General features: G+C 41.7%; 1 non-coding gene across 1 annotated transcript; it reads right to left on the reverse strand.

Annotated features, from left to right (window-relative positions):
* Positions 1-6,698: 6,698 nt before the first annotated feature.
* Positions 6,699-6,805, reverse strand: LOC124796973. Its single transcript, XR_007016862.1, has one exon. It is a non-coding gene; the product is annotated as a U6 spliceosomal RNA (small nuclear RNA).
* Between the last annotated feature and the right edge of the window lie 8,164 nt (positions 6,806-14,969).

Genomic DNA, 14,969 nt, shown 5'->3' on the forward strand with positions numbered 1-14,969 from the left:
ATGCATATTACACTATTTGACCTGCCGGCCAAACATAGACCCACAATAAGGTAACTTTAAACTTCTGACAGATGTTGATAACGCTGTCTCACACGAAAACTTTTTATCTCTAGTCCTTCACTTCGGTCATTTAACATTTCATCCTTATATTGCCCCTTATATACCATATCGGGCCTGGTAACATCTCGAGTGACGCACAAACTTTATGCAGTCTGTTCGCAACTCTACCAGTCACAGAGAATTGCAACTACACTGGGTAAAAGAATTAAAGGATAACTTTTTCGATATCCTGTAATTACTGATCTTTCCGTCGCTTAAGTTTGAACTTTGGCTCAAAGTCGTGTAAAGCCTTCCTATGTAATAGAGCAAAAGAGGGGGGGCTCTCTGACGTCGCCCTAGGCCCCGACGAAACTTCAGATAGCAAGTTGTCGACATATCGGGAAAAAAAGGCCACAGCTCAGAAGTTCATGTGAGCTATAAAAAGCGTTAATGATGTCACACTGGCACCAAAATTCACAATTCCGCCTAGTGCCGCTGAGGATCTGTCAAGCGATGGGAAGGTCGTGACTTCCCCTGTTATCTTCATTTCACCCCTTCTTTTGACGCCTCTGCGATAGAGGTGAGATCCGCGACAACCTGCTTTGAAATCACACCGTTTTCTTATGAAACAATTCTGGCTCATCGCCACTCAGAATGGGTACTAAAATGCCTCAGGAGGTGGTATAGAGGACTCAACGAAACTACCACTTTCGTGGGACGTTGATTCCCACACATTTCGCGGTCGAAAACGACAGTTAGCAGTAAACGAGAGTAAAAATTGTGGTCCCAGTGCGCTCCAGGCGGGTGCGATCACGTTCAGTGGGGACGCAGCTGACATCTCATGAGCGGAGGTTTGAACGACGGAGGGTGACAGCAGTGTCAAAAGTTGTGAGAAACGCCTTTCTGTTTCTTGTCGCACTGCGAACTGTCATTTTCGACTGCTAAATGTGTGGGACTCGACACACCAGGGAATGTATTCTTTCGCTGACGCTTGTTATGGCACCGCCAGCGGCCTTCTCGGGCCAGTTCTGAGTGGCGATGAATCTGAAATGTTTTGATCAGCTACCCACTATAAAACAGTGTGGTTTCAGCGCTTGTTATCGCGGTTCTGATTTCCATGGCAGAGCCGTCAAAGGAAGGGGTTAAATGTGAATGAGGGGCTGTGACGACCTTCTGATCGTATGTCACGTCCACGGTGGCATTGGGGCCAATTGTGGTGAATTTGGTACCAATGTGACATCATTAATCCACCTTACACTCACATTAACTTCTGAGTTGTGGCCTTTCTTTCGCATGTGTCTAGGTGTTGTTGCTTGATGCTTCGTCGAGCGCGAAAGTCACATCACTGGGGGCCTCACTTTGGCTCCATTATAGAAGAAGGTTGTACGCACCTTTGAGGCAAATTTCAAACCTAGACGTAGCAATGGTTAGGAATTACTGGGTACCGAAAAAGTGATCCTTTAAATCTGTTGTGCAGTGCATAATCATATACAGAAGCACCGATGGTGTGTACGTGTACGAAGTTACGTTGCCATCCTACCATGTCTTCAGAATGCTCCACATTCTTTCGTCTGGCAGTTTATTTCAAGTGCAGATGTGATAGTGGTACACGAGTTGATTATTGTTATTGTGAAATTTTAGCAGTATCATTAACAAATAAATAAATGTCCACTTGCTTTTGGAGCTAAATTACGACTCCTGTATACGAGTTCATATCTTCCTCACATCAGAATGCGCAGACGTGCTCATTCTGACTGGCTGGAATATAGTTCAGCAAGTCAGCTTGAGAGGTTTCCCCGGACAGCACATTAATTTCCGTTCTTTACCATTATCAAACTCAAATTTAAGTTAGTCTTTTCCCAGAAATTGCAATTTCCGAAAAGTAAATAAACTGAAATTTGCCTCCTCTTGAATAGTTTTAACGATAGAAGTAAATATTTTACTTGTGGACCACTTAAACTCGCTACTCTACTTAAAGAATATGAGGCCATATGATTCACATGCCGGTTCATAATTAATTGGTAACAAATATCAAGATTCATATGTCACATGCTGAATTTACCTCCTGATTCACTCTGAAAGTATAACAAATGAGAATGATGACATGAAACAACTCAAAACGCATAATTACTCTTTGAAAACTGAGAACAATACAAATATATACATTCATACACATTATGTTGTTTAGTTAAAAATAGAGATACAAAGTGCTTATTTTAAGTCATTTACCAATGTATTTACGGAAACTTATTAATGAACAACGGTGTCTCTTATAATCAGTTATAAAACTAAGGTTTTAGGTCATCTTAATATCTCCAAAAATTATGCAGGTACAGGAGTAAAATCCATATAGCAGTTAACTATTGTTATTCTGAATGGCTATACAAATTTCTTCTAGACTGTTGTATGGTAAATGACTTTATTGATTAAGAGGGAGATGGCCGGCTGCTGTGGCCGAGTGGTTCTAGGCTCTTCAGTCCGGAACCACGCTGCTGCTACGGCCGCAGGTTTGAATCCTGTCTCGGGCATGGATGTGTGTGATGTCCTTAGGTTAGTTAGGTTTAAGTAGTTTAAGTCTAGGGGACTGATGACCTCAGATGTTAAGTTCCATAGTGCTTAGAGTCATTTGATTTCAAGAGGGAGATGTGTGATTGAATAGGTCTACAAAGCGTTTTTATTTATTTATCCGAGTCAGAAAGGAATGTAGTGCATTGTCAAACCCATTAAAGTACATGAAAAAAAAGAATAATCAGTTTATACGACTATCGTTCAGAATCTTGTAACTTCATTTACACTCGGAGTTGGAAGCAGAAGATCTGCTTCTGCACAAGGTGCTGGACACAATCCAGTAGATGCTCCATGGTCTGTGGTTTCCGCAGTCGCTGTTGGTAGTATGCACAGAGAAGTGCCACTTCTGGAGGTCACTCCTGAATCTTCCTACCTGAGGACGAAGACGGTGTGTAATATCAGCACGATCAAGTTCTGGTTATACCTAGATAGGAATGCACAACAACCGAGGTGAAATAAAATCTTTTAGTATTAGGCCGTGTCATTATGAAACCCTGAAAACAATGTTTTCTACGTTTTTGTGGCGATTCTTCTCAGGGCGACTAATTGTTGGATTCTGAGAACGTCTTCCACTCTGCATACTGTCTTACTTCGGTTGTAAGATAGCTAACGAAATCATATTCGGTGACGCTATTCGTCAACTGACATTGCCATGAGCGGCTGTTATAAGTACTACTGTGGCAGATGACCGGCATGCAATATCTAATCGGCAGAGTTACTGTTTTACTGCGGCGATGTACTGCTGAATTTTTCAAGTGGCTGCTTATTTACAGGAGTAAACTTGTAGCTGCCGGCTGATGAATGCACGCGGCCAACTGAACTGGAATCACTGGAAGGCAGACCTTCGATAACTTTTAGCCACCCTCCCGGTTCATGCTGTTATTGTGCTAGTTACGCTGTCCAGCCGCATTAATGTAACCATGTTTCAAAAGCCTGGATAAACATAATCCGCAGCGCTCCCGCCGTGACACGTGCTGGAAGAGAGCCAATGAGGTTCCAGATGATACCGACAGGGATGTGGAGCCAAGCCGACTCCAGTTTCGTGGTCAGCAGCGCTACGTTTCAAGGTTGATGCCGCGCGTGGTACCCGAGCGGTCTGAGGCGTCTTGTCACAGTCCGCGAGGCTCTCCCCGTCTGAGGTTCGAGTACTTCCTCGGTCATGGTTGTGTGTGTGTCGTCCTTAGCGTAAGTTAGTTTAAGTTCGATTACGTAGTGTATAAGCTTAGGGGCCGATGACCTTACCACAAATTTCCAAAATTACACGGTTGATGATGCATGGCGCGAACAGCCCGATCGAGTTGGTCCCACAGATTCCGCATTGGGTTGAAAACCGAGGAGTTCGGTGGTCAGGGGAATATGGTAAAACAGATCCTGGTACTCTTCGAACCACGCGCGTACACTGCGAGCTGTGTGACACTTTGCATTTTCCTGCTTATAGAAATAATTATGCCAAGAAAAGACAGTTCGCATGTAGAATGGACATGGCCCCCAAGGACAGATGCATACTTGTGCTGATTCATTGTGCGTGCTTATGGAGTGGTACAGGTGGTTAGCTTTGTAGTGGAGGCAAGTAGAAGGATTTTTTCAATGAGACGTTAAATGACCATTGTAGCTGAGGTATCTGTGGCAATGTTAGGCATGGGCTTGCGGTCAGGAAGGCTCTTTGTGGTGATAGATGAAGGTTACACTTTGAAGGAGGTGATGTATGTAATGTATGGTTGAGGGATCTCTGGAAAAAAACGTAAGGATTGTAGAACCAGAATGGAGATGAATTCCAAGGGCTTTTCGGATTTAGGAGTCAGGATTGTAATTTAGCTATCACCTAACTTTCTCAGGGTCCACCCCTTGATCACAGCAATAAGAGTTCGTTGGCAACGGATGGATTGGGTTGTGGTGGGCTGGCTGTGAGGTATGTGGAAGATACTCAGTGAAGTAAATGCGTTTGAAAATCATTATCAGAGGATTTTGTGATGGAGTCTTTGTGGGATATGAGTTGTGATACGTTGAGGTTTAGAAAGTTCTATTTTATTTCGAGGGAAAGTGTTTTACAATTGAAGAATCTGTCAGCCGAATATGATTGAATGAAGGCATATATTTGAGATCTGTGGGGTGAGATGTAAGTGGACTCCTTAGGTTTTGGTGTTTGGGGATGGTGAGGAAAGCAGTTGGGTATCAGAGATAGGTTTAAAATCTGTACTAGGTGGATTGCAGGGATCATTTGAGGATCAAATGTTGGAGAATAATAAATATGGAGTGGGACAGGATTTTATACGACTTTTCTTAGTCTTTATACCAGGAGTTGACGGAGCTGAATCTGATGCAGATGTGGCTGATGTGGCCACAGCTGCAGCACATGGTGTTGTGCTGGTCTGGCTGTTATTACAGTAGTTGTGACTGGCTCCGCCTCTGGATCTATATTTAATGATGAGAGAGATTGCAATGGAGCAGCAGAAGGAGCTGACAGCGCTGCTCGCTGGTGCAGTTCTAACATTGGCGACATGTGTGGCAATGGTGGCTCCAGCGGCAGTACCAATGGGGCTGTAGTAGATGCTGGAGTAATGACATCTGCGAACGTGGAAGTAATTAAGTACGAGAGTGCAGTGTGGAGAGTGAGAAGGCAGATCATGTCATCTGAATAGTGGGGAAGTAGTGAAAGGAGGGAAGAAGGAAGGAAGGAAGGAATATTGGGTTTAACGTCCAATCGACATCGAGGTCATTAGAGATGGAGCACAAGCTCGGACTCTGTCAGGGACGGGGAAGGAAATCTGCCATGGCCTTTCATAGGAAACATCCTGTCGTTTTCCTGTAGCAATTAAGGGAAATCCCAGAACACCTGAATCTGATTGGCTGGACATCGGTTTGAATCGTCATCCTCTCTAATGGATAGGAGACCAGGAGAGGACACTGAGGAGGAAGTAAGAGAGTAGGGGAGGCTGAAGTGGAGTACAGGAAGGAGTAGATGATTATGGATGTCGTAGTTTGATACATCATTCAGGGACAGTAGCGACGGTGCTGACTAGCTGACGCAGGTGAAGCCTGGCAGTAAAGATGTTGAGCTGGTGATAACTGCGATGTTGAGTCGCGAGGGCGAGGACTGGTGGCAGCAATGGCGATGACGGACAGTGATGGCAGTAATGGTAACAATATGGCAGTGGAAGCTATGATAATGTTGGGCAGCAAGGCCTGCTGGTGTCAGCCAGGTATGACGCTATTGCACCAGCATAACCTAAAACGAACCTTTTGGTATGTTATCTGGACTGGAAGCGAGCAGTGTAGAAGTATCGACTTTGCTACATCAGGATGGAGCCATAGTTTTTCAGCTGTTTTTCAGAGTAACAAGCTAAGCATCTGGTCTATATAATCGATATCTGGCCGTTGTAGAGATGGAGCAGAGGGAGCTGAGTTCGAGAGCTGAGCTGAGGATAAAGCGGCGGACACGAGTACGGCGTGGCAGACTGCAAGTAACTGTGGTCACCAAGAAAGAGCAGTACGGTGTGCTGGGTACTGACAAACGCAGCAAAGAGAGCAGGAGACTCGGCACCTGCTGGCGAGTCTGACCACTACTCCTTGTTTTCTCTCCATTACACTTAACTGACGCCCACTATAACTAGATTGAACCTTAGTATTTATCTTTTCAGATTTGATATACCACGTCCCAATTCATAGAATATTATCCTTTCGTTGGTTGTTCAATCTTTTTCTCGTGGTTGCCTCACCTTCCAGAGATTCTAATGGGGGCTAATCCGGAATCTTTTGCTAACGCAGAGATCATCATGACACTATTTCAGGTACAGGGCACATGTCTTTTGGATACACATTATGTGTCTTTGATGCATTGCTTTCTATTGCCTTTTGCATTCGTTGATTATTGCTGATTATTCCGCCTTTTACGGGCACTTTTCCATCCCAAGAGAATGTCCTGAACCTCTGTCATCTAGTATCTTTCACAAGGCTATTGGCAAAACGAGGGTGACTTCTTACGCTGGGAGTTTTTAGCCACCATTGCTGAAGGATCGTATTCAAAATTTAATCAGTGGTGAGTTTCGAACGTGGGTACCAGGACGTTTTGACTACTAGTCATCAAAGACTTTAACAATACTTTCCTTTTTTCGATTTTACGTGGCATATTCTCCTAGGGGTCATGCTAACCCTCTCTGTATGGTTCCGACTTAAATGCACGTGCCACCGAAGCGAGTACACTCCTAGACCTCTGGTGCAATATAATGTAGAAGAGACCTCTGACCTTGTCCAACGAGAAGCCTTGCACGTAGGCATGCACATGGAGCCGTGGCTTCTGTGAGCTGATCATATAACCACGATTTAAACGAACATTCCTCCGTGGAACGGCAGCATCTAATGGCTATCCCCACGGTCTGAAGCTCTATTTTCACCTGGCTTTCAGATCTTATACAGCCAAAAAGGATTTCTTTTTGCATTTCACATAAAGTTGATTATATGGAACGCAGTCCACCCTCCCCTAATCACTTGTTATACCATTTCCCTGTTCTATACCTGCCCAGAGACAGCTTTCAGAACTAAATATGTTTACGGCCCAATTGTCCTCTAAGTTAAGTTCCCTGTCACAAGACAGCTAAAGAAAGCCCCCAAGGCTGCAAGAATAACAGCTTTTCCTCACTATATTAAAAGGAAAGGAGAAGAAGAAATAATTAGCAGTGCAATCTTCGGCAGCAGTGAATATTGTCTGCAGTTTTCATGCAACCATAAAGAATTAACTATTCTGACTGCATATTGCGTTATAAAAACAAGTTACAAGACAGTTTTATCATAAACTGCTACGTAGCAATATGCGACGCAGTACTAACTTTTATGTGCATTTCTACCGAACACATACCACTAACATCTTGCAACTTATGTTGACTGGACCATTGTTCTTTTCTAACGCTTTTAACTTCGTCATACTTTGTTACTAGTTATTTCAGATAGCAAATTTGTGTTTCCGTTATGAGGTTCTAGACATGAACAGAAACAGTACTTCAATTTACGTCGCGATGACGAAATTCAACTACAACTCCACACTTCAACACTAATCGATCGAATAAAACAGGATTCAGTAGTTTTATGAAAAAGCTATATTGTACTTGTACTAGGACATAAGAAGCCGCGTGAACTTCTTCACTTGTGATTCCTACATGTCCACTACGCAATAGTGTACTTCCAGTGAATTTCGTTACGCATCAAATGCAGACTTTTCGAATTCTAATTGAAGGATATCTTTCTTTGAAAACGTGGCAGGCATTTTACTAAGCAATCCAGTGAGTTAGTAGCTAACGAACACTCAAAAAACACAACAGGAATGCAGATGTACATGACATGGAACTCTTCAGCAATGCTATATACTGGAGTACACAACACGTTCTAACTCTTGCAAGTTTCAAGTGGCGCTAGCCGTAGAGCAGAGTTTCACAAACTGTGCTCTATGAAATACTGATGTTCCACGGGAAGTGAAGAAGTGTTCCGTGAGAAACTAATTGTGATATGGCGTTTTGTTCTACATTTTGATGAGACTAATTATTTTTTTAAAAATGCTATAACGATTTCTGGGTTGTTAGTTAATATTGCAGTTATCAATCAATGAAACACGTTTTTCACATTTTTAAAAATTTTATCAACCTTCAAATTAAACAACATGTTCTATCAAAACACCAAGATTCTCAAGCAGCTCTGACAGAGGAGAAGTTTTGGACCCGCCTCCTTTGGGCATGCTGCACTGTCAAAATGAGTTCCGAGGTGTAGCGTTTCTTGAACAGGTAAAATGCAGACTTCTGCGACCAAAGTCTTAATAAATCTTCCGTGGAAGAAAAAAAAGTGATATTGAAGAATTAATATCTAGAGGAGGTCTAAAAGAAAATTTGGTAGTCGCAGCCTGACTTTTTCGAGGTGATAATTACAACTATATGACTATCCCTCGGAAACGAATTGTAGGAGAAAAATTAGACAACCTAAAGGAATCGTGAGGTCGTGAAGAAAGAAATATGTTTATTGTAGTATCTCTTTTTTTTAAAAAATAAACAGTGCTCATTGGAGTGAGACAGTAAAGTAAAAATAGGTTACAGCGACTTCCCGAAGACAATGAGAGGCAGACGGAGGTAAGAAATTTGCTCCGGCGCCAGCGGAGAAAGTAATAAGCGTCGGCAATCATTAGGAGCATTCCCTTGAAGAGTTGGTGGAAAGGTGGGGGGGGGGGGGGAGAGGGAGGAGGAGGTACAGCTGAGTGAGGCAGACGCGAGAGGCGACCGCTGTGCCGTTGTCAGCGCGACGGCAGATGGACTAACTACGCCAAGCACCGGGCAGCTTGCAGCTGTGGAAAATGATGCCTCTCGCTACGCCCAGTACATTTGCGAGCGTTTTCACAGTATTGTGTGGAGCTATGAAAGGCAAAAGACTCAACGCTTACAAAAGCTTCCTTTGTCTTCGCCGTTAGTTCTTTCGGTTACCATTGACCAATTCTCAAAGGAGCGGCCATAACTCACCGAAAGAGTCGCAATAAATAACTTGAAATATAGGTACAAAATAAGCTGATTTCTCAAGTGAGCTATGTGAACTGCTACGCCAAAACAGAGGTAGAAGCATAATATTCCACTTTGTGTTAGTAAAGAGGGGAATAAGTAATGTCCTCTTTATCTCCAATGTGCAGGATGTGTTTTGGGAAAAATTTTCGCGTTCGGTGCCTACGAAGTGACAGAAGGGAAAATTGTAAATATCACGTTGAACTCAAATAATATCTGGGATAACAGAAGACAGAACAAGACTAATCACACACAGATGAAACACAAACGTATATGACACGAAACTTGTGAACAAACTAGAAGCTGGAGCACACAGCACGTTCTTACAGTTGTGTGCGTCTCAGTTGAAGCTAAGGCACACCTTGTATTATATAAAATTAGAGTTCTTAACAATTGCTTTCGCATATGGAGCACGGGATGAATGTCTGCTTACATGTCTTTCTACGTACAACAATCTAATCTCGTCTTCGTGCTTTCAGCAGGTGTTGAAGTTTCGAGAACATACCTTCACCGAGGAGTCAAGCAGTATATTGCTCCCTCCTACGTATATCTCGCGAAGAGACCATGAGGATAAAATCAGAGAGATTAGAGCCCACACAGAGGCATACCGACAATCCTTCTTTCCACGAACAATACGAGAATGGAATAGAAGGGAGAACCGATAGAGGTACTCAAGGTACCCTCCGCCACACACCGTCAGGTGGCTTGCGGAGTGTGGATGTAGATGTAGATGTAGAAATACATTCAGCAAACAACTGAAAAACAGGATAGGTGTGTTCGTTTACTTATTGCTTTGAATCCACTTCTACCTTAAACTCATTATAAGAGGAGTAGCACTTTGGTAGTACAAAACGCGACATCCGTTTCAGCGGCAGCTCAAGAGTTTTACCTGTTGGTCTTGCGGCTTTTCACTGGATCAGAGCAGTGCTAATTTACATGCGGCGCTCGCCCTGTGTTATAGTTTTGTTTCGTCTCTGGCTTATCTGGTATCAAGTTACATAAATTTATCTATCACGTTGATGTCGGTGAGTCCTACCGTTCTATTTCTGAATTACATTACGTCGACTCGAAGTCATCATCTAATTTATTATTTTGGGCTTTAGCATGAACTCTGGTTTGAGGCAGCTCTCCAAGTTAGTCTACTCTGTGCAAACCTCCTCATCTCCACGTAACTACGGCAGCCTACTGCTACGTCTGCTTGCTGTAGTCGAGCCTTGGCCTCCCTCTACAATTTTTAATTCCCCACACCTCCCTCCAGTAGCAGACTGATGATTCTGCATGTGTAATTTTAAACAAGTTGTGCCGCAGTTCGATTCAGTGTCTCCTCATCATCCGTTAAATCTATCTAATTTTAAGCAATATTCTGTAGCACCACATTGCAAAAGCTTCTATTCTTTTCTTCTTCGATATCCATGGCTCACTAAACATTTCCTGACACTGCAATTTATAATATTAGCTAACGAATTTCTCTTCCACACAAAAGTTTGGTATGGCATATGGGCGTTTCGTATGCGCTCTACTGCAACCATAGTCATTATTCTGCTGCCCAAATAGCAAATATCAACTGCTACTGGTGCTTTCAGTGTCTCACGTGCTAATCTAAGTTTCTCAGGAACCTTTGGTTTAATTCAACCGTATTACTTTACTCATATTTTGCTAAAGTTCAAGGCACTGTTCATTCCATTCAACGTTTCGAAGCTCTTTTCTCTTTACACTGGAATTAAAATATCTTCATAATTCTTTATGGATTTTGTTTCTCCTACTGAACTTTTAAATTCTCCCCCATTTTGCTTCTTGGTTATCTTTGCTACTTGCTCAGAGTACAAACAGGGTTGTGTCTTTTCTTACTCCCCTTGCTTGCAAAGGGAATTTGATTAGCAATTCCACCTTATACAAAATACTGTATGATTACATATTGCAGCACTTTCTATGCTTTAATCATTGGGTTCCATTTATTATTCTCTCTCATAAATCTATCAGTTATTTATATTATTACTTTTATATCTACCATTCATTCCACAGGCTGCCATGATTTATGATGCTGTATTCTTCCTGACATTCTTTTAGACATGTTAAAACACTTGTTTTGCTACTGCCGGTTTTATCTAGTATACAAGAATTTCATATATATTTTATCATAAAAACTCATGGTTTCTACTTGTATGCATATAATAATTTCACTTTTCAGTCTCCTATTCACCAGGAATAACTTATCTTCAATTACAACTACCGATGCTTCCTGACAGTTATCGAACCATTACTATGCAAAGTACTAGTAACATGATTAGTAATGCGGCTGCATCATCAAAAACTAAGTCAGCTCTTAGAGAGAATTTCATGAATAGCAAATAAGTATCCCGAAAAATATTGGTACGACTGTCCATGTCGAAGGGCATCAAGAAAATATTAACCGTTAACTCCATAGACATTATGATGTATTGCTCGTCAACAATCCATTATGGCGCTACTAATATAAGTGAAATAACTAACAATTCGATTTTCAAAGAAAAATAAGTACAATTTATTTCCACAGAATATCCACAAAGAAACTTATTAACTTCATTTGAGAAAGAACCCTTTTGTTACGTAAATCAGAGAAAAATTCTAATTTTTCTACAGCTGAGTTCATACAATTGATGACCGTGAGATTTTACGTGTTCTTTTCTCCAGTCAAGTGGAACATTCGAGTTTCGATGAAAAGTTGGACGTATAGAGGTCTGAAGAATTAAGGGAGGCGTATTAATGGACCAAATGCTCGCACTTTCCGTGCCGCTCTTATTAAGTCAGCGGCGAGGTGGATTAAAAGAAGTGGAAGTAAGTGCTCTTTCCGCAGATTAACGATTTCTTGCAGAAAACGGACAAGAAAAGACCAGCACGTGAATACCTTGTGAAGTTCTCTTGAAACTTCTCACAGAACGTATTGCGGCAGGTAGTCCAGTACTTCAAAAACTTTGTAAACTCTAACGAACAAGGGAACAAAAGAAGCTGAAGAATGGCGAATACGTAAATTTCGTTCATAGAACGACCTCTCGGAAGCATCGCCAACCGGATGACTGAAAACTGAATTGCCTTTTATACGACTGGAACCAGAAACTTGCCTTACCAATTTGTTTGTTTGATATTACCGTCTCACTACAGTGTGAGGACTGAGTTGTCTGGGAGATGTCGACGGGATGTTCAGCGGCCTAATCTTTAAGGTGTTTTCCTTCCTCCATGTAAATGACACTGTTCCACGCACTGTGTTAGGTATAGATGATTATAATGGGTGTGTATATAATGTCGCGTGATGTCTGTGTTGTACGAAAACGAAAGCAGGGAAAGAGTGAAACTCAGTCCCGGCAAACAGGCTACCCCTCTCGAATAGCACCAAGAGGACTGTCTGGCTTAAGGCTCCCAACCGACTGGTCACAGCCTCTCATACTTTATTTAGTAAAATTGCAGCCAATTACAGTTACTTCGCTTAACATTTTACATTTACATTTTACATTTTTGCATATTCATTTATCGATTTCACTCTTTCACTGCACAGTTCTATATGATATCGTTCACAGGCTTCGTTACACAGTTCACATACACATGTAGATGATGAAAGCCATGAATAGAAACTCTAATTACGACATTTCGCTGTTCGAAGTTTGGTGCTGTCCATGAGCGGTTCGACATTGCTTCGGTGCCATAGAACTCCGGGCATATTTTTTCTCGTTTGTCCTCCATGATCTTCAGTTGCTTTCTGGAAGCCCTGGTGTGTGGCATCATATATCGAAGTCTGATGTCTTCAATTAGGAATGTCTCTCTCGCTAGCAGGTACACTAGTCTAGATCTTGTTGTCTTTAAGAGACCTAGTGTTCTTTTTAGATAAGTCGATTTTACCTTTTCTAGTGTTTCTAGAATTTTATCTGTCAGGTGGTCCCATATAACCTCCATCCCATAGGCAAGGATTGGCAAGATTTTTGTGTTGAATAAGTTCTTGGCTGTTTCTAGACTGAGTGGGCGGATGTTTTTGATGTCCTGTATTGCTATTTTTGCCTGGGCAGCACGTTCTGTTGTATATTTTGTGAAGCATTTGCAATGTCACTCCTAGGTATTTAAAGTCTGATGAGATTTTTATTTTTTGTCCTCTGATGCTTATTTCCGCATTCTTGTTTTGCCTCCTTTTCTGAAAATTACCATCTCTGTCTTTGTTATGTTTATGTGTAGTTTGTGTTCACTGTACCATTTGTCTATTTTCTCAATGATTCTCTGCAGCTTGTGTTTATCTGTTGAACCTACGGCTATGTCGTCAGCGTATGCATATACACATACATCTTCTTCATTTTCTCCAATTCGGAGTACTTCTTCAGTGGCAAGAATGTACAGCAAAGGGCTCATTGGGTCACCCTGTAAGACTCCGTTCGATTGCACAACGGGGTTCGAAAAAGAGAGGTTGTCTGATATTGTGATTGAGTTGTATTCGAGGATTGACTTGATTATTCTTGCCCATACGCTAACTTCTCCCATTGTGTTTTCCAGTTTTCGGACTATGAGATCTTTTTCCAGTAGGTCAAAGGCTTTGGTAAAGTCTATGAACACTATGTCGAACATTTGTTTCTTTTGTAGCGCTTCGTCGATGTTGTTTAGAAGGTGCCTTACTGCCGTAAGTGTTGATCTTCCAGATCTGAAAACCATTTGTCATTCTGGGGGATGACTGTCCACAACCTCTCATAATAACTACACGAGACACTGAGGAGACGTTTGGAATTCAGTCCAGGATATTGGCTTAAAATCTAACGACTAAGAAATATACGCTATCGCCAATCCTTTCTTTATCAATCAAACAATGGTGGTGAAAATTTCTTCCGGCACTGAGTTTGAAAACAAACCGCCACACCAAAGGCGTGCGTTAGCAACCTCGGCTGTGGTGGCCGGTGTCTCAGTGCCGAGATTTAAAAAAATGTTTGAAAAGTTGGAGACGTGAATATTCAAATAGCTCATATTCTGTCCCACTTATGTGAACGTATGTTGTGAGAAATTACACTGAACGTCTGGGAAACCAGAATACTGAACTGAAATACTTTAAAGATTGTAATAAAAACATGGAAAGAACTAATGTCATTACCATGCAGAGTTGATTCAATTTACGGTCAGATCGATTGTTTCACAGATGGCGACATTCCATAGAGTGAAATATTTGTTGACATATACGTATGCAGGAAGAACCGTTACAAAATATATGGACGATCTAATCCAGTCAAACTCTATTTCGTACGAATATGATTGTCTTCTAAGTGTTCTTCTTGATCTAAGAGATGTCAATGTTTCGTGATTAATTCTGTTTCATTTTAAAATGGGAAATATTATCGACAGCAGGTTATACAATTATTTTACCTTCACCAAGTGATATTTCTCTTCTAAAACTTAGATATTCAGTACAATGCCTACGTGAAGCATATTTCGTATTAAAACAGCAAATACTCAAAGCTTTGTGTTCACAGAGCAGCACTGCTGTCTGTGGCCAAGATCAAGGGCCGCAACAGCGCTTTGCAACAGATTATATAATCATAAAGTTCAAAGAGATCCCCAAACGACAGGGTAATGAGGACAGGGCCCAAGATGGCTGAAAAAGAAAAGAAAAATCGCTTCTCGGCTTTCAGTAAGATCAGTCTGTAATTTATTTTACGATTTCTTACACCTTTAATTTGCTCGATACACCCTTGGCCGCTACTCGGCTGGCGCTACAGATCTCAACTACTATTACAGTCATATCACCAACTAACTTAAATTTCATATTCGTTCCACCACCCGTAGTAAATACACATACAGTGTCATCTTCAGGCAAGTTACACAGTTTAAAGAAAG

This window comes from Schistocerca piceifrons, chromosome 4 (genome assembly GCF_021461385.2).
Source record: "Schistocerca piceifrons isolate TAMUIC-IGC-003096 chromosome 4, iqSchPice1.1, whole genome shotgun sequence".
Lineage (NCBI taxonomy): Eukaryota > Metazoa > Arthropoda > Insecta > Orthoptera > Acrididae > Schistocerca > Schistocerca piceifrons.